Here is a 20,283-nt window from a genome sequence, read left to right as displayed (position 1 = left end):
GATGTCTCCCTTCACCCACTTTTCTGTTCTCCATCCCCCAGGAAGGAGGTTATATGTAGTTCCTTATAATCAGTTTCCCCCTTTCTACTCCACCTTCCTTCCACCCTCCCGGGATCACCACTCTCACCTCTGGTCCTGAAGGGATCATCTGCCCTGGATTCCCTGTGTTTCCAGTTGCTATCTGTACCAATGTACATCCTCTGGTCTAGCCAGATTTGTAAGGCAGAATTGGGATCATTATAGTTGGGGGAGCAAGTATTTTTTAATCGTTTTATTGGGGATCATACAACTCTTATCACAATACATACATACATCAATTGTGTAAAGCACATTTGTACATTCATAGTCCTCATCATTCTGAAAACATTTGCTCTCTACCTAAGTCCCTGGCATCAGCTCCTCATTTTCCCATCCCTCTCCGCTCCCCTCTCCCTCATGAACCATTGATAATTTATAAATTATTATTTTGTCATATCTTGCCCTGACTGACATCACCTTTCACCCATTTTTCTGTTGTCCGTCCCCCAGGGAGGTGGTGACATGTAGATCCTTGTAATCGGTTCCCCCTTTCTACCCCATCTTCCCTCCACCCTCCCAGTATCGCTGTTCACATCACTGGTCCTGAAGGGACCATCCTCCCAGAATTCCCTGTGTACAGTTCCTCTCTGTACTAGTGTACATCTTCTGGACTAGCCATATTTTAAGGTAGAATTGGGATCATGATAGTGGGGGGAGGAAGCATTTCGGAACTAGAGGAAAGTTGTATGTTTTATTGTTGCTACATTCCACCCTGACTGGCTCGTCGGGGGACGAAGTATTTAAGAACTAGAGGAAAGTTGTATGTTTCATCGTTGTTACCCTGCACCCTGACTGGCTCATCTCCTCCCTGAGACCCTTCTGTAAGGGGGTGTACAGTTGCCTACAGATGGGCTTTGGGTCTTCACTCTGCACACACCCTTATTTACAATGATATGATTTTTTATTCTTTGATGCTTGATACCTGATCCCTTTGACAGCTCATGGTCACACAGGCTGGTGTCCTTCTTCCATGTGGGCTTTGTTGCTTCTAAGCTAGATGGCTGTTTGTTTACCTGCAAGCCTTTAAGACCCCAGATGCTATATCTTTTGATAGTAAAGGGAATTGAAGAACTGATAATGGAAGAGAATGTAGAGGGAGAAGAGGAGTCACATGGAAGATTTAGCTATTCCAAATTCAGAGGGCAAAAGAACAAGATGAAGCTAACAAAAGAGACAAATAAATGAGCAAATAGAAGTAAAGCAAAATTATGCTATCATAGAATCCAGGGTGGGTGATACCTTCAGGACCAGGGCTATGAGGGGCGATACTGGGAGGGTAGAGGGTGAGTGGGTTGGAAAGAGGGAACCGATTACAAGGATCTACATGTGACCTCCTCCCTGGGGGACGGACAACAGAAAAGGGGGTGAAGGTAGATGCTGGATAGGGCAAGATATGACAAAATAATAATTTATAAATTATCAAGGGCTCATGAGGGAGGGGGGAATGGGGAGGGAGGGGAAAAAAGAGGACTTGATGCAAAGGGTTTAAGTGGAGAGCAAATGCTTTGAAAATGATTAGGGCAAAGCATGTACATGTGTGCTTTATACAATTGATGTATGTATGGATTATGATAAGAGTTGTATGAGTCCCTAATAAAATGTTTTAAAAAATGAAAAAAAAAGAAACTGAAAGAGGAGAATGTTTCAAAAAGAATTGTATGGTCAACCTTGTAGTATGTTCAACGAATGAATGAACACTAAAATATATGATTCATCAAATAAAACTTATTTTGAGTTCCTAAATTATTTTTGTAACAAAAATGTAAAGTTATATTCTTTTCTAAGTCGCCAGAGGTAGAAAAGTTTAGAAACAAATGTTAATGTTGTAAAATTTATAGCACTAAAGGAAAAACATTTATAAATTATGTGCTAACATGAGTATATTTTTAGAAAATTACTACCATGACCCAGTTTATATTAAGAATGTTACTGTAACAGGATTCATGGTCTTTCTAGTCAATGTTTTCTAATTTAATGTCATATACTAGGAAAGTATACAATTAGTATATTATAAAGTCAGTAATTGTATATCAAAACTCATGATATTTCAGAATTTTTCATTAACAATAATTTTCTAAGCTTGTAAAATGCCCAGAATACCAGTATTATAATTGGCAATGCAAGAGCACTTTGTTCTAACAACCTAGCATTATGTGATGCTCAACCCTCCCAGCACAATCAATGAAGACAAATGGGTTCAGAAGCAAATGTGGTGAAGAAAGCAGATGGTACCTGGCTATCAAACAAATATAATGTCTGGAGTCTTAAAGACTTGAAGATAAACAAGCAGCCATCTACCTGAGAAGCAAGAAGCTCACATGGAAGAAGTACACCAGCCTGGGTGATCATGAGATGTAATGGGATCAGGTAACAGGCATCAGAAGACTCAAAAGAAACGAAAAATATATACATTGTTGAGAACAAGGGTGGGTTTGAGCAGAGACCCCAAACCCATCTGTAGACAATGGGGCATGCCCTCACAGAAGGTTCAAAGGCAACCAGGGCGCAGTATAGCACTGAATAAGCACACACTATTCATCTGGTTCCTTGAGGCTTCCTCGCCCCCCCACTATCATGACTCCAGTCCTCCCTTTCACTGTGGTATAGACTGGAGCATGTACATAGGTACACCTAAGAGATAAGAGCTCATGACACACGAAATCCAGGAACAGGAATGGGAGTAGTGATACCAGGAGGGTAAGAGAAAGGTGGGGAGAGGAGAGGAGAAGGGAACTGATTGCAATGATCGACACATAACCACCACCACCACCAGGGGGGAAAAACGACAGAAACCATGGGAGAAGGGAGACAGTGGTCAGTGTAAGATATGAAAATAATAATAATTTATACTTTATCAAGGGGTCACTAGGGTGGGGAGGGAGGGAAGGAAAAAAGAGCTGATACTACAAGCTCAAGGGAAAGTAAATGTTTAGAAAAAGATGATGGCAACATATATAAAAGTATGCTTGATACAATTGATGTATGGATTGCTGTAAGAGCCCCCAATAAAATGATCTCTTAATAATAATAAAAAGAAATTCTAAATACATATCATAAAGACTTAATTTTCATGGTCACATAATCCTATAAAAAAATTTTTTTAAGAACCCCAGAGCGCCATGCGGCCGGCACGGGCGAGGGCGGCGGACCGGCCTGGCAGTGGCGGCGGTGGCGGCGGTGGCGGCGGCGGCGGCGGCGGCGGGAGGGGCCGGAGGCAGCCGCCAATCCTATAAAATTTTATGTAATTCCATAACAAACATAAACTGAATAATAGTTTCATCCAAAAATAATTTCAACCTGAGAAAACACAGCACAAAATGAAGAGAGATAATTCCACAGATGTGCTTAAAAACTCAGAGTAACCACACATTAAATGGCTAAAGAAATAGGCAGACACGTTTCAATAAAACTCAACAACTTTAGTAGTTAACCTGAATCCTAAACTTATCAAACCAGAACACTTTTCAATGATGTAAAGAAGGCTAATTTCTCATCAGACCCTAAGCTAGCACTACACAGTAAGAATACATACCTAGAAATCATTATCCCATTTTAATGGGGTAAATACTATGCAAATCATATGCTATTCAGGTATATAGAAAATTAAATGCCTATTAAATAAACAGTTAATTCATGCCACATTTAAGGTTATGATATAGTGGAATTGAAAGGACAGCAGCTAACAACACAAGAAGGTATATCCTAGTAGAACTACTTATGAATTAAACTAGTAGCAAACATTATGATATATCAAGAAAGGAGAAGATGGGTGTTGTCAAAGATTTCATTTTACTTTGTTCCATGGTCATTGAATCAGCTGTCAAAAAAAATCAAATGATGTATAGTATTGAACAAATCTAAAACAAAAGAGTTCTTTAAAGTGTTAAAGAGCAAAGATGTCACTTTGAGGACAAATATTTAGCTGACACAAATGATGGTATTTTCAATCGTGTATAAATGTGCAACTTTAAGAACACCACAGAAGAATCGATGGGTCTTTAGAATGGTGTTGCAAAAAATACTGAAAATGCCATGTACTATTAGAAGAGCAAACAAATGTGTTTTGGAAGAAGTACCGTCACAATGCTCCGGAGACGTGAGGATGGGAAAACCACCTCACATACTTAGGACATGTTATCAGGAAAAACCAGACACTGGAAAAGAACATCATGCCTGGCAAAACAGAGGGTTCGCAAAAAGAAGAGACCTTCAACATGGGGAATTGGCATAATGGTTGCAACCACGGATTCAAATAGGGTAATTGTGAGAATGGCAAAGGATCTGGCAATGTTTGGGTTTAGTATATACAGGGTTGCTATGGAACAAAACCGACGCAATGGCACCTAAATCCTATCTTCTATACATGTAGTTAAGGAGCCCTGGTGTCACTGTGGGCTAGGTGTTGGGCTCTTAATCAGAAGGCCAGCAGTTCAAAACCTCCAAGCACTCCACAGGAGAAAGATGAATCTGTTTCCTCCTGTAAAGCTATTGGGTTGCTATGAATCTACAGCAAGTTGATGACAGTGGGTTTGACACATGTGATTTTAATCCCACTGAGGAATAAGTTTTTGTTATGTTAATGAAGCAATATTAGTATTGGATATGTTTTTATTCAATCTAATTCAAGGTGCAAAAGGAGCTGATTAAGCATGCAGAGATGGGGAAAGATATATGCCAACACACATGAAGATCACTGGGGAACAGAAGAGATAAGTACTTTCATCCATAGCTGACAGAGAGAGCAAAGCCATCCCTTAGAACCAACAAACTACTTTGAATCTGGACTTCTAGCCTTCGGAGAAAATAAATTTCCATTTTTAAAGCCACCTACTCAAAATCAGTGCCAAATTATAGTGACCCTATAGGACAGGGTAGAACTGCCCTTGTGGATTAATTTGGTTATGTTTATAGGAATAATAAAAAACACTCATGGAGCAGCTGGTGGGGTCCAGTTGACACCCTATCACTCTATCACTGTTACAACAACAGTCTCAGGCATCTGATCTTAACAACTCGGATTTCCTCTAATTTTGTTCTACACAGGATGGCTCAGGAACAGGTGGTGTTTTATTCTGTTATACATAGAGTCACTGAGTTGGAAATGATTGGAGGGCACTTAATAACAGCAAAGCCACGTGTTTATGTTATTTCAGCACTAGATAACTAAGATTGGGTGAGGAGGTCACAAAACAAAGATCACAGTGACTAATTCTTCTGAAACCTCTATATAAAAAAAGTAAGCATAAAAATACAAAATATAAAAAAAATATAAAATAGAATTCCAGAATTAATTGTCATCAAGTCGATAGTGACTCATAGTGACCGTCTACTTTCTGAGGTTCCGACTGTAACTATTGAGAGACTAGAATACCCTACCCTTCTCCCTTGAAAGCGCAGCCCAATGCATAACCACTACGCTACCAGGGCTCCAGCCTCTTTAATAAAAATATATGTTCTGTCTGAATTTATCATTTGCACTACCCACTATTCAAATAGTTTCTTCTATAATAAATCCGACGCCATTGTGTTCCCTTCAGTTTCCTCTTAAAAGTAAAAGAATTTGGAATAAACTTATTAACATCCATAACAGCTTTGATTTTCTCTCATTTTCTTCTACACTGACTTAAGGTCAGCCAAGTAGGAGCCCTGGTGGTGTAGAGGCTAAGCACTGGGCAGCAATCCACAAAGTCGGCAGGTGAAACCATAAGCAGCTCTGCGGGAGAAAAGACTGGGTTTCTACTCCGGTAGTTACAGTCTCAGAAACCCACAGAGGGTATTGACTTGATGGCAGTGAGTTTGAGTATTCTGAGGCTATATCTGAAACTATCTTAAATATTAGTTTCAATTTTGTCTCCATATGTAAAGTTTACAGTGAAATAATTTGTACCTTGAGTCTTCTAAGATCCAGAAAATCTGAGCTACTGATCTGTATCTTTCCTAAACAGACTAAAGGCATGCATGTCATTCTTCTCTCATATCATCTACCATCGAAATTTTCCTTTTAGTAACCTTTTTTTCCACCAAGAACCTGAGCTGAATTCTGTTGTATTTTAAAAATAAAAGTCACAATTTATTGAAACTTTGGTTCTAGTTTAGACCAAATCCAAAATTATTTTTGTTTACACTAAAACTGCGGTTTAAATCACATACAACTTAAACAAAAATCAATATTATCAATTTTCTAAAATAAATTATTCAAACTACCAAAATAGTCTTCCTGTTGAACTTAATCCAAAATGACATTTCTTTTGGGTCAAATGCCTGAATTGGATCTTGCTGTATGTTTCTCTTAGAGCTATGTCATAGTTGATCATCCATCCATTTGAATTCTAATAATTAATTAAATATTTATTAAAGGGAATAACAATCTAAATTTTATCTACAATTTTTACATCGTCTCATTATCTTTCTGACCATTAAATTCTTTAGTAACAGGTCTCATTGTGACATAATTGTTTTTATAATACATAATGCACAAACTTTAAAAAGTTGATGACCTAATTATAGGTAGTATAATAGGGTTTTAATGATTTCTGCTCCTTATGGATAAACTTTCTCAGTCTCACTCATCTGGTCTTGGAAGACGTCATTTTTAACTTTAGGTATGCTCACTTAAGGAAAAATACATAATGACACTATCTGTATTAGAGGAGATTTTCAACTTTAAAAATATTCACTTAGAAAGAAAGGGGATTTTTAATAGTTATACTTTAGTTGTTAAAAGTAAACTAAGATTTTATCTTCTTTTATAAAATAAATTTGATTTAAATCTCTTATTCTTCAATTATTTTCATATTTTTCCAAATCACAGAAATAATGAGTTATGAAGTCAACTCTCTAAATGAAAAAAATATACCTAATTTTGAGAAGTAAAAATAAAACCTCAATAGCATTTAAAACTTTTCAATTATTTTAAAGAAATTCTATTGGTTTCAGGGATAAAAACCTAAGGGGAAAATGGCACAGTCTTAATAAAAGTTTATAAACTAATTGAAGAGGTATGGTAGATATATATGCAAATTAACATTTTATATACTTACCAAAGTTATTCTAGGGCATAACTCAGTTTGGGGACCACTCTGAATGTTTGACACCAACTTTCTAGATTACACTTGTCAGAATTGATACACTTCTAGTAAATATCACAAAATGTATGATGTCAGAGGATTAATTAACTCATGCAACTTCTGGCATAACTCTCTGTATAATAAAAGTCTATTAATTTAGTATTAGCTTAATTATATTGAATTTTAAAATTTCCAATAGACTCTATGCTGACTCTAAAATACAGAAAATAGGTTGAGTTTTCTAGGTCAAGAATGATATTAAAAGTATTCAGAAGTGTTGTAATTTTGATGACTGTGGAAATTTGTAAAAGAAAAAATGAAGAAAAACTAATAATCAAAAACAGGATAGAGGACCTGAATTAGAGAAGTACTACTAGATTAAAAATAAGAAAAAGTTACACAATAATAGATAATATTCTTGCCAAATATATGTAGGTTCATAATCATGTTACTATCTCTTCTTCAAAGTCAAACTGGTTATTAAAATTATATTTTATTTATTAATGTAATTACCAAAGGAAAGTTTCAAAGTGTTCCTTTCTACCTTGCTCACAAACCAGGCTGAAGGTTCAAATAAAAAATGAAAGTTTTAATTCACAACAACTTTGTGTATGGTCTTAACAAAGTCAAATAACACCTTTTATTCCCCCTCAATTGAGAAATTTGTGACTCTCCAACTTTGTATCTTACCTTCAGTTATTGAAATTCAGTAAGAGATGGGTCTGAAGTATTAAAATATTATTTTCCAAATGATTAAATCTGAAACAAGAGGAAGTAGGTTATTATCATGCAGTTGAGGGTCATTTCATAGTGTGGTTACACTTCAACTTATGAGGGGACTTAGACACTGGTTAATAGAATTCAGTTACCATAGACACTCACTGCTTTGTTTCCAGGAAACTGAGATAAACAAAGTCCGGAATCATTTGTGAAATAAAAATGTAAACCTTTCTTGGGTGAATACAAAATTTCAGCTATGCTCTGGTCAAACTAATCACATAAATGGAAATTTATTATGAAATCCGATAAATACCATTTGAGTAAAGCTGCTATACTTGGGTCAAGGAAACCCATGAGCTTGGCTTTCCATAGTTCTCCTTTTCCCAATGAATTCATTTCATTCTTCCCAGAATCCATCTAGTTAAATATCTATTTGATTCTAGTTTTACGGTGGATCAAACAATACATAAGTACAAGCAGGTGTTACTAAGCATCCATTTAGTTGAGTGTAATGACCGTTGTTTTTTTAAAGGAAAAAGTAGCTCTATATTTGTTTATTATTTTCACCTAATGGATTTAAAGATCCTAAATCTAGAATCTTGCAGCACTGGCCCACAATTAGAATACAGGCAGGTGAGGCAAAGGGATGGCTTTGGGCATAGGCACTTGGGCTTTGTCAGGACAGGTAAGTAAAGTAGCAGGGGCTACAATGGGTCCAAGTTGCTCGTGCTGTTCAGGCAGGTAGAACAGCAGGTCTACTTTCTCATTAGCTTTTTCTTGATCTCTCCATGCCACTGTCCTCTCAGCTTGTGCCACTGCCAACAACTATACCTTTGGCCACTGCCAGTAGCTACAGTAACAGCTGCTGCAATGGAAGCAGTGGTGAAGATGACCAGAAGTGGACTCCCATAAGATTTTAGTACAGCATTTCACAATGCCCAAATAAAATAATTTCCTATTTTACAGAATATATCGTAGATGTTAAGTACTGCATACCTGTATATTTTCTTCATATCATCTTGTCTTACCCAGTATTAGTCTTAGAAAAGATTTACATATGTAGAAATGTCAACTTGCAGTATACTTCAACTGACTAAAAATGGTCTTTAAAATTGTGAAGGTCAGAAGGATGAAAGTATATAACAAATTTTCCAGAATTTGTCCATACAAATAAAATTAGCTATTACAATTTGTGGACTTGTTGTGTCTGATATACTAATCTTGCACTATAGATAATCCATCCTTCTGACTGAATAATAGTACAATAAAAGCCACTTAACAGTTTTATTAGCACTTCATCCATATGTCGTACAATCCAATAATTCAAACTTATCAGGAAGAGTTGTACAATTACAACCACAGTCAACTCTAGAGCATTTTCTTCCTCCGCATACTCATTGCTATTCATGTAATTATTTTTTCTAATTGTGGCAAAACATACACAAAATAATGTCTAATTATACAACTTCTACATGTATAATTCAGTGACATTGACTATATATTTCATGTTGTACAACTATTACTGATATCCTTTTCCAAATTATTCCACCACCATTAACATAAACTCAATGACCCCTAAGCAAAGACTTGCTCTCCTTCACCCATGGTAACCACTGGTCAAGTTTGGTTTCTTTCTTCTTTTTATTTTTAGTATTTTTCTTGATATGGTAGTCATATATAGTACACTTTCATAATTAAAAAGATTTTAAAAGGAGTTGTATGTACATAATCACAATTAGTTGTGATGCTCCTTCCCCTCTCCCTCATTTACTGTTTGCTCCCCAAATCCCCTCACCCTTCACAACCTCCAACCATCGTCCACATCCCCAGTAAACCATTGCATTAGTTATTGACTATATGCATCCACTCTTCTGTGCTTCAAAAACTGAGAAACCAAAACCCAAACAAAATGGCATGGAGAAAATTATAATAATAATATTAATAATATAAAGACAAAATACAAATATAGAGTAAGAAAGAAAAGACCACTATCAATATTTTAAAAGCCAGAGAAGATATTTCTGTCATGGCAAAAGTGAAATACTTGAGCTTACAGCAAATTCAGGTTGGATCAAGGGGGAGGTCAATTGAACAAGTATCATATTATACCATGTTTGGATTCACCATAATAAAGTTTATAATAATGTCTATCTAATAGCAAGGCTGTTCAAGTCCCTTGCCTGTGGCTAAAGGGGATCTGTCAGAGGCTTAATCAGAAAATGGATTCGGGGCTCCCACTGTTCTCCATAGCCTTCTGCAAATTGGGTGCAAATAAAAGGCATTTTCTACCACATTCAGTAGTCTATCTAGCTCCATATTCTGTTTTAGAAGATGTTTGCTGAGCAAAAAATAGGCAAATAATTCATAGCATTTATGAATAAATACTTATGTGTAAAAAAGGATACACAGAAATTCACAAAGTAATTGTCTCTAGGAGAGAGAAAGAACATCAAGTTCATGAGGTTGGTTCATTAAATTTTCAACTTTTATTATTTTAAAAATATGTGTAGTGGGTTACACACTGGGCTAACTGAAGGTTATCCGTTTGACCTCACCAGGTCCGTCTTGAGGGAAAGATAAAGCTTTATACTCCCATAAAGATTTACAGTCTTAGAAACCCACAGGGCTAGTTCTACTTTGCATTACAAGATCACTATAAGCCAGAAACTATAAGAGCAGTGATGCCATAATGGCAATGTTTGCAAATTCCCACAGTTAATATATTATGCTTTATTTTTCTATATTTTAATCTCACAAAGTAGTGTTTTATGAAAACCACAAAAATGAAAATATTTGGATAATATACTATCAAACGTATTTAAAAAGAAAATTATGTATTTCAAGCAATAAATATGCTGTGACACAGAAGTAAAAATCATCTTCTCTTAGTTGTTCACAATTGTAGGAACAAATCCATATTTTATTTACTCTACACCAAAGCTTATAATTTCATAAATTTTGATTAAATTAACTTTTATCCTTTCTTTCCACAAAGAAGAATATTAAACAGTCTATTCTGATCCAAGTCCTTACGACCCTTGTTTAAACAGTCTTTTTCTCGCTTGTCTCTGGCCATTAATTCTATCTTGATAAATAATGAAAGAAATGCCTCACTTTTTCCAAATACTAATGTACCCTGTTTGATTTTGTTTCACATTTTGTTTTGCTTTACATACCATTCCTGATGATGCCATGTTTCTGTTGAAGGCTTTTGGCTGCAGAGGCCTTTACTTAGCTATCATTTCTTAGCATCTTTACTCTAGGTATTTTATTATTACATGTTCATTTAATTTAGTTCTTATAATAAACCTATGAAATAGATATTATTATCCTTGATTTTGCAAGTGAAGTAGGTGACCCAAAGTGATTAAAGAGTTTGTTTAAGGTATTCAATTATTAAATACAATTATGAATGATTCTAAATTCCCAGCTCTTTCCACTGCTTCCAAAGTAAAACATTTTATAGTTAATTTAAAATCCCCTTTCTGGGTCCTAATTTGCTAACTTTGGTAAAGTTTTTAAGAAACAAGGGATGTTATTCATTGCTTTGTTATTGGTAATCCTGAAAAAGAGTAGCCTTAAGGATGCTTTTATTGATTTCACTGTTATTTCTGTTTAAAATTAGACACTGTTTAGAAAATACTTTCTATAGAAAGCAGTAATTTTCTTTCAGATGATGTGTTTCCTCCAGAGAACAACTAGCAAGGTTTGAAAACATATTTGGTTGTTACAACTTGGAGAGCTTTGGTACAAATATCTAAGGAATAGAGAGCCAAAGATGTTGCGAAACATCCTACAATACACAGGACAGCCCTCAACAACAAAATTATTCTCTCTAAAATGTCTATTGTTCACATTTAGTAACACTGATCTAGATGTAATAAATATGGATAACAGTGTAGCTCTATTGAAAACAATATTTTAAAATCATGGAGTATATATACTAATATATAAAGGACTTGAGAAATAAGCAAAGTACACTAGATTCAGCTCTAGCTTGGTCCCAGATAAAGTACCCAAAAAATGTAGTAATGATTTTGACAGAAAGCTGGCATTAGAATCCAGTTTAGCGTGAAGAGGCGTTAAGAAAATAATGAAAATAAAACCTCTACTAGGAACTACGCGTGTAAGTTCTGTGGCCAGGAAAATGGAATACAGAGTTACAAAACAGTAGTCTTGGTATGTGGGTATTTGTGATTCAGTGCTAGAATCCTCACCTTCTAGGCGAGTGGTTCTCAACCTTCCTAATGCCATGACCCTTTAACCCAGTTTCTCATGTTGTGGTCACCCCCAAACATAAAATTATTTTTGGTGCTACTTCATAACTGTAGTTTTGCTACTGTTATCAATCGGTCAACCCCTGTGAAAGGCTTGTTCGACCCCCAAAGGGTTCGTGACCCACAGGTTGAGAACCACTGTTCTAGAAGGAAACTCAAGTTCAAAGCCAAGCCCACATAGCTTTTGTGCAGCCACCATTCTTCTGCCAGTGAATACTTGAAGGGTACTGTGGGGTTGAACAGGTATTAGCAAAACTTCCAGAAGGACTAGGAAAGGAGGTTTGAAAATCTACGGACAAAAATCAGCCAATGAAAATTCTGTGGATCACATTAGTTCAATCCTCAAACAATTCTAATGATGGCATGACACCAGGCAGTGTTTTCCTTCTGTATGCTTCAGGTCTTCATGAGGTTAGTAATCTTTTATAGTATGTTAATTTTCTTGTTTATAATTGCTGTTGAGTCCATTCTGACTCTTGGAAACCTCACATGCGTAGTGTGGAACTGCTCTATATGGCTTTTAAGGTCACAACCTTTTGAAACCAGATTCCCAGACCTCTATTCTGAGGGGTCTCTGTTTGAGTTCACACTGCCAACTTTTCTGCTAGAAGTCAAGCAATTAAAAATCTGAACCACCCAGGGACTCTAATATTTTAATAGCTCTCTTAAAAATAAAAGTTAATTCACCAGATCTCTAGGATAAGAAAATCAACAATAGGAACACACAAATCCAAGACAATCACAGTATGCAACAGCACACAGAAACCAATACATTAAACATCATCTAAAACAACACAACTCTAGATGGGGAACAAAGTCACAAATAGCGTCCCCTATCACATACACACACACACACACACACACACACACGAAGAAGTGCCAAACACAAATACTATGAAATGACAGCAATTAATCCACATCTAACAATACTACTGCACCTGAAACTCACAGACAAAAACAGACTTGTCTTGAGGTTCTAGCAGGGTAGTGCAGCTACTCATACACCCTTGATGGAAGGACAGTTCTCCTTCTATCGGAGAGGGTCGTCCTCTTCAACCGAGCACGCAGCTTTGGGAGGGATGCACATGGAGCGTTGAGGGAGGAAGGGGGCACTTAGCCAGCCAGAACAGCCGAACCAACCCTGGCGATCAATGGGGTGATAGATGTCGCAGCCAGATCGCCCTCACATTGAGCCTTGACTGAAGTACTCCCTCAACACAAGAACACTTTGTTCTAATTATCCGGCATTCTGTGAGGCTCACCTTCCTGACATGATCTCTTGAAGACAAAATGGGTGCAAAACCAAATGTGGTGAAGAAAGCTGATGGTGCCTGGCTGTCAAAGTATATAGTGTCTGGGGGCTTAAAGACTTGAAGGTAAACAAGAGGCCATCTAGCTAAGAAGCAACAAACCTCACATGGTAGAAGCACACCAGCCTGTGTGATCATGAGGTGTTGATGGGATCAGGTATCAGGCATCTAAGACCCAGAACAAAATCATTCCCAATGTGAATGGTGGGGGGGCATGGAGTAGAGACCCAGTGCCAATCTGTAGGAAATTAGAAATCCCCTCACAGAGGGGGGTCACATGGCAGAGATGAGCCAGTCAGGGTGCAGTATAGCACCAATGAAACATACAACTTTCCTCTAGTTCTTTGGTGCTTCCTTCACCCCACGATCATGACCTCAATTCTACCTTACAGATCAGATTAGATCAGAGCATGCACAGTGCTACAGATAAGAACCTGCAACACAGGGAATCCAGGATAGATAAACTCCACAGGGCCAACAAGGACAGTAGTGATACCAGGAGGATAAGGGGGGTGTGGGGGGAAAAAGGGGGAATTGATCACAGGATCAACATATAACCCTCTTCCAGGGGAACGGATAATGGAAAAGTGGGTGAGGGGTGACGGAGGTCAATGTAAGATATGGAAATAGTAATTTGTAACTTATCAAGGATTCGTGGGGGATGGTGGGGGGGGGAGGGAGGGTGAAGAAAGGGGGATCTGATATTAGAGGCTCAAGTGGAAAGAGAATGCTTTGAAAACTATGATGGCAGCGTATGTGCAAAGATGCTTGACACAGCATCAATAATTTGGCCAGTGGAAAAGAATTTAAAACACAGTTGAAAAATACAAGTGTAAACTGGATATGAGCATCCATATTGATACTGTCAATAGCAACAATAGTGTTCCAGGGGGCTGAGGAATAATGTTCTCTAAAATAAATTTAATTGATTCCTCTAGGGTGAATAAAAGATAAATATAAACCAGATATATGAGTGGATTTTGGGCTCACACTTAATTGTAGCTCCAATGTAAAAATAAATAGTTCTTTGGTTTGGTCCTTGCTGATACATGTCCTCATGACAAGATCACTGCTGCCACAAAATGTGGTGAAGAAACCGCATCATGCCCGACTATCAGAAAAAATAGCATCCGGGATCATAGATGCTTGTTTTCAAACAAGCAGCTAACTTAGTGAGATTTCAACTAAGTTCACGTGGAAGAAGCATATCAGCCTGTGTGATCAAGGGCTGTAAATAATATAACCCAATCCAAAGTAGATAAAGGTATTAGAGTTTAAATTTTGAGCACCTTATTTTCAGTGGGCTATGGCTGACAGTGGAAACCCAAAATCCATTTGCAGGATTCACACATAGATTAAGCTTCCAGTGATGTTCTTCTGACCAGAGTCCTAGGGATGTGAATAGCCTTATTATCTGACAGAGTATTGTGGAGGTGATTAAGGTAGATATAGCCAGGTTAAATGTAACATCAGATTTGATCCCTCTTTTGACCCAATGACAAGTTTTATCAGTTTAATAATAATTATGATGATGATGTTATGGGAGAATTCAAATGGATTGAGCCTCAGGTGAATCCCTCTGAACATAGACCAGGGAATATGAATAACCTTATTATCATATAGAGTGCACTGGAAAGTGGATTATGGAAGATGTAGTTAGGGTAATATTTAACGCCTTATGATTTGATCTCCCTTTTGATCCATTTTAGAGTTATTTTAGTTTTTAATATTTTCTGTTTACTTTTCAGCTAAGGTTGTATCAGTTTTATTTTGTTATTGTTAGCCTTTTCAACACTTTTTTTTACTATATGAAATCCAGGATGGCTGAATCTACAGAGACAGTAACTGAATTAATTGCTCATTGGAGGTATAACAGGAGCCTTGGGGGGAAATGGGGAGCTAATAACAAGGAGTATAAGAAAGAAGAAAATCTTTTCAAACTGATCGTGGTAATGACTGTACAACTCTTCCTAATACAATGAACTATTGGAATTGTATGACGTTTAGATTATGTCCCAATAAAGCTTTTAATAAAAACAAAAGCAAGCAAACAAAAATTAGATAGTAGGGTGATAACTAAAATGGGAAATCAGAGCCATGAGAGGGCTTTTTTATCTTCCTCCATTTTGATGACAGAAATCATAACATGTTGCAAGTCGGAATGGTACAACAGAATGTGAACAGTAGATGGGAATGAAGAGAGTACAATTGCTGGTGACGGGGTTCGGGTCCACTGACACAAATAACAAGTTTGGCTTGAGCATGGAGCGGTCACCTATTGAAGCAAGCAAGAATGTAGAGAATATGTGCAATAATGCTGGACAGTGCATAGGCATAGCTATAGAATGCTTCTTGGAACTATATCGGCTTTCTAATTAGAATTAAAACTAAAAATATAAGTTTATAAATAAATTTTAACTTGCCTTCAGCTTCCCTTTTGATAAAAGGTTGTTATTTCTGGGTTTGGTTTTGTTTTCTCGTGCCTTTAACAGTTTTCTTCAAACAGTGCCTAGAGAGTGAAATAACAGAGATAAGAAACAAAAATATTACACATGTTTTTCTCTACACTTATTCTTGTCTTAAGACTCTCTGAATCAAACAACTACCAAAACTAATCTGGAATTCTCTCAAAGTGGAAAACTATAATACTGGTGAGTGCATTAATTTTTCCCATCATGCCACCTTTAACAATCAATCAATTCAGCTGATGGAAAGAAAACATATCAAGTTTTGAAGAGATTTCCCAGTAAAGGTAACTTTAAAGACTCAAGTGTTGTTAAAACCAAAAGGTTCTAGATAACTGTTGTTTTAATTACTATTTCCTTTTTAAAACAAGGATGGATATCAGAATTATCCCGTATATAAATAATAAATGTGCAAAATTTTCACTTTTTTCTAAGTCCTAGATTTAGCCTCTGAATTTGTCCCTTTTGCTCCTTTTTCATTTCCTAATTATAAATAGGATAAATGTTTAGGACACTTATGGTAGCTGCTCAAACTCATTCCTCTTTAAATACAGTTTTATTCCCCATTCTATCTCTATTTGCTGTAGTTAAAAATGTGCTCTCTCTTCTGCAGCGCTAATCCCTTTATTGTGCTATTTGAAACAGTCAAAGCTACACTACTTTACAAATAAAATCTAAACTAAGAGAACAACGCAAGGAACAAAGTGATCTTTGCCTGACTAGGGAAGGAATGCATCCTATTGTCAACAGAAAACTCTTTGGCATCTCTTAGTTCCTCATTTCATTTATACTAAATGGGCACCTAAGCTATTGAAAACAAACAGCAGAAGTGTTCTTAATTGTGATTACTTCAAACAAACAGCAGAGGTGTACTTAATTGTGGTCAACCAGCCTTATATTTTCAAAAATGCTAGATTAATAATCAAGGAGACCTAGATTGATAACTCCTATAGCTCATTTCAATTGCTCATATCTTGCGTGAGAAAATCATAGCCTATTGAGCTTTGGTTTTTCACTGGTAAAAAGAGGATGATTTTGCCTTCCTAGGTTACCTAAAAATATAAAAGTATTAAATAAACACTAAGCTATTTTGTGCAATAAAGTTTATAGTCCTCTACAACATTAAAATGTTCACTTCTATTACACATCAAACTTATCAGATTCTAGAGATGAGGCCCAGCCAGCAGTAGTTTTTAAAAAATCCACCAAAGTTTGAGAAATATGATATAGTACTGTTCCAACAGTATTTCCAATGTAAACCCTTTTCACTACTTCAATGAAAATTGAACTATAATCTACCAATTAATTTTCTAATAACCTTGAAAAAATTGCTAAAAGATCAGAAAAATGTTATTACAAAGCAATCAAAATGAAAATTCTTAAATGAACCAATTTAGATTATAAACGTCAAGTATTTTACTTTTATAACTAAAATGTTTATGCTTTATAACATACTGGATTGTACAAATTTTGAAAACGTACAATTAACTTGAAATACTGGAGTAATTATGAAAATGTACCATGTTACCTTTGCTCATGTCAAATTTTAACATAGTTGACAGTTCCTAAGTTAACTTTAGATGATGTATTGATTCCTTACATCTCAATTACTCCAGTCAAAATTTTACAGATACTTTCAAGCAAATACTTCTAGGTATTCATAGGTGAAATTTACTCTAGTTGAGTTTATTAATATGCAACTGCTGTTGTGCCAATTAAAGCTTCATATTTAGAGTTAACTAGTTAATTAGGTAGATCCTACACCTATCATTTGTATCATTATAGTGATGTTATAAGAATGAAAAGAGAAAAAGTTAATTGCCTAATTGGATGAAACAGGGTAGAAGATACTTTTAAATCTGAGGTAAAAACAAAGCCAAGAAAAAAAACCCCAATATGATATATATATTATATAAGTATAATAAACACTGAATAAATTATTATGCCCAAGCAAAGAAAATCACACTATATTTTTAATGATTGCATTTGATATTAAAATGGCTAATGCTAATCATTACTGTGATATAATGAGCATGTTCAGATTTCATCTTGACATATATACAGATATAAAATAAATTGATGACAATAAATGTGTTAATATAACACTAATATATTCTTGGTGGCTATATGAACATGAAAGTAAACCAAGTTGTCAGGAGAAAAGATGAAAAATTATGATATATTTGTACAGTAGAATACAGCAATGAAAATAAATAAAGCATGGCCACAGGCAATAGCATAGATGAAGTACAGTATGATGAATTACAAAATCCAGTCACTGAAGATAAGTATAATTTCATTCATAACAAGTTAAAAAACATGAAAAACAAAAGTAGATATGGTTTATAGATGTAAATACTAACACAAGATTATTTACAGAACACAGAAAGATACACACATTAAGACAATGGTTGTTTCTAAACCATGCTGGAAAGAAATCTAATCGAGAAGGGGTATACAAAGGACCATAGAGGAAATTATCTTTTTTTTTTAACCTTAAACTGAGTCACAGGTCAGAGGTGTTTGCTGTATTGCTTTTCTTTACTCTGTACACATATTTTATAAATATTATTTTGTAGATATTCAATATTTTAAAAAAGCAATGAAAGTCTTATTAAATATTTACTTTCTGTGTTTTCTGTAATTACGGAAGTATATGATGTTAATAGATTACAATTTTTGTATTTAAAAGCAGCAGGTATAACTGAATATACATATACTTTATTGTTGAGTACTGGGCCTAAAATCAAGAAAATATTTCTAAATTTATCTTTCAGAAATAAGATGCATGAAAAAATATGAGCAATTTTCAGAATAAAAAATGGTTCAAAACTCATAGAAGTAAAAACAATTTCTTAATCTTTTAAGTGGTTTGTAAATCAGGGATATAAGTTACGGATTTGCCATCAGCAACTCGATGGTATCATCAAAATCATCAATGATGAACTCCCCAACTGGAGTTCATATTTTTAGATTATAGTATTAAACTACTGAAAGGTATTAGGGATCCCTCTAATAAGATGTTCTACAATATTCAAAACACTTTAAAATACTGCAAAAAAAGCTTATAGGTTAGGTAAGCATAACTCTAAGGACTTAATATTTATATAAAACAAAATTTTAAGTTTCAGTGCAGGTTTATATATGGATTTATTTTAAGAGCTTACTAGCAAATATTAAGCATTTAGGAAAATTATTACTGAGGCCATCTTAAATATTTTTACAATTATACACAAAACAAAAAGGTTTTAAATAGTGAAATATAGCTGTGTATCCCGTATGTTAAGTGATAAAACCATGAACATCACAATGAAATCTGCTAAATTTTGTTAAATTTTATCTATCTCTATAAATATTTAATCTCAAACATATATAAAGCAAGGAAAAATTTTTTTACAATGACATCTATGGGCCTGTTTCCCAGATTGCACCTCCTCAGAACCTCTTATTCAAGCATTACCCACCCATTGCACCAGAGCTGATTCCAAATCATAGCAACCAAACTCACTGCCAATTCTGTCAATTCTGACTCAGAGACCCTATAGGACCCTCTGTTCAGTGCCTGTAACTCTTTTTTAAATTAAATCATTTTATTGGGGGCTCTTACATCTCTTATCACAATCCACACATTCATCCATTGTGTCGAGCACATTTGCACATATGCTGCCATCATCATTTTCAAAGCATTTTCTTCCTACTTGAGCCCTTGATCTCAGCTCCCCATTTCTTCCCCCTCCTTCCCCCACCCATCCTTCCTCATAAATCCTTGATAAGTTGCAGGTTATTATTTTCAGCTGTAACTCTTTACCAGCGTAGAAAACCTGGGCTTTCTACTTTTTAAGCCCTTGGTGGTTAGCAGTTCAAAGCATAACCACTACGCCACCAGGAGTCCCTTAGCGGCTCTCTAAGACAGTGTAAAACTACCTCACAAGGGTGGCCAGGATTGTAAATCGTTATGGAAGCTGCCTGCCAGCCACATCTATCTCCTGTTAACTCCAGCCACCCCTCCTTTGAGGTTGACGCCGAGCGCTTTAACCGCTAAACCACCAGGGTCCCTGTATTCAAACAATTAAGGCTTATAAAGTCTGAAACCTACCAATCAACAACTCAAAAAAGGTTAAAACCAGAACTTTTAGAACGATTTTTTGTTAAATAAGAAACAGTCCTAAAGATTGCTTATTTAATTACATACTCATTATCCCCACCCCTCCACATTGAAAATTTGAAGATGAAGCCAGTGTAAACCCAAACTTCAGGAATACCTCAGTAAGAAAATACAATTATGATAGCTCATTGTTTTCCAAAGAAATATATCTTAGCAACTCACTGGAATTTTCAAGTTTTGAAAAGCTATACCAGCACAAAA

The sequence above is a fragment of the Tenrec ecaudatus genome, chromosome X, assembly GCF_050624435.1.
Source record: "Tenrec ecaudatus isolate mTenEca1 chromosome X, mTenEca1.hap1, whole genome shotgun sequence".
Taxonomy (NCBI): domain Eukaryota; kingdom Metazoa; phylum Chordata; class Mammalia; order Afrosoricida; family Tenrecidae; genus Tenrec; species Tenrec ecaudatus.
This window is presented reverse-complemented; position numbering follows the sequence as displayed.